Here is a 1,020-nt window from a genome sequence, read left to right as displayed (position 1 = left end):
CATTCCAGGTTCCTATGCAATATTGCTCTTTACAGCATCAGACCTTGCTTCTGTCACCAGTCACATCCATAGCTGGGTATTCTTTTTGCTTTGGCTCCATCCCTTCATTCTTTCTGGAGTTTTTTCTCCACTGATCTCCAGTAGCATATTGGATACCTACTGATCTGGGGAGTTCCTCTTTCAGTATTCTATCATTTTGCCTTTTCATACTGTTCATGGGGTTCTCAAGGCAAGAATACTGAAGTGGTTTGCCATTCCCTTCTCCAGTGGACCACATTCTGTCAGATTTCTCCACCATGACCCTCCCATCTTGGGTGGCCCCACGGGCATGGCTTAGTTTCATTGAGTTAGACAAGGCTGTGGTCCTAGTGTGATTAGATTGACTAGTTTTCTGTGAGTATGGTTTCAGTGTGTCTGCCCTCTGATGCCCTCTTGTAATACCTACCATCTTACTGGGTTTCTCTTACCTTGGGCGGGGGGTGTCTCTTCACGGCTGCTCCAGCAAAGCACAGCCACTGCTCCTTACCTTGGACGAGCAGTATCTCCTCACTGCCGCCTTTCCTGACCTTCAACATGGGATAGCTTCTCTAGGCCCTCCTGTGCCCATGCAGCCACAGCTTCTTGGGCGTAGGGTTGGTCCTCCCGGCTGCGCATGAGAAACGCTGGACTGGAAGAAGCACAAGCTGGAATCAAGATTGCTGGGAGAAATATCAATAACCTCAGATATGCAGATGACACCACCCTTATGGCAGAAAGTGAAGAGGAACTCAAAAGCCTCTTGATGAAAGTGAAAGTGGAGAGTGAAAAAGTTGGCTTAAAGCTCAACATTGAGAAAACAAAGATCATGGCATCTGGTCCCATCACTTCGTGGGAAATAGTTGGGGAAACAGTGGAATCAGTGTCAGACTTTATTTTTTTTGGGCTCCAAAATCACTGCAGATGGTGACTGCAGCCATGAAATTAAAAGACGCTTACTCCTTGAAAGGAAAGTTATGACCAACCTAGATAGCATATTCAAAA

The sequence above is a fragment of the Bison bison genome, unplaced genomic scaffold (genome assembly GCF_000754665.1).
Source record: "Bison bison bison isolate TAMUID 2011002044 unplaced genomic scaffold, Bison_UMD1.0 scf7180017864360, whole genome shotgun sequence".
NCBI lineage: Eukaryota > Metazoa > Chordata > Mammalia > Artiodactyla > Bovidae > Bison > Bison bison.
The sequence above is the reverse complement of the archived record's forward strand: the minus strand, read 5'-3'. Positions refer to the sequence as shown.